A 480-nucleotide genomic window follows, 5' to 3' on the forward strand; every position below is an offset into this window, starting at 1 on the left:
CTCCTTCTGGTCAAAAAAGGGAGGGGTCTCAATGCCTCTAGCAGCTAGAGTCTAGATGGCTTTGCCCTAAGGACTCTGTTGAGACAGGAGTTCAGAGGTAGGGGCAGGAGAGGAAGCCAGAGCATAGGTCATGAGTCTGGCTGCCTTGAGTTGGAGGGATCTGAACATGCCATGCCCAAAGATGCTAGGACATTCCATTTGGAAGGTCCCCAGTGAATCCACTTCATTGCTGGGATAATGGAGCAGATATGCTGTGGGTAATCCCTTGGCGAGGAAAACCCCTCACAAATGCCCCTTCATGTTGCTTCCCCAACAGTGTTCAACTGTAGCCTGGTCCTGTATTCACCTCTTCTTGTCTATTCACCAGCTATGGACAGTTCTGACCTAGTGACTGGGCTGTTTCCCTCAGAGTTCATGCTTGCCTCCCAGCTTCTCTCTCTCTCTCTCTCTCTCTCTCTCTCTCTCTCTCTCTCTCTCTCT

Source organism: Mus caroli, chromosome 8 (assembly GCF_900094665.2).
Source record: "Mus caroli chromosome 8, CAROLI_EIJ_v1.1, whole genome shotgun sequence".
NCBI lineage: Eukaryota > Metazoa > Chordata > Mammalia > Rodentia > Muridae > Mus > Mus caroli.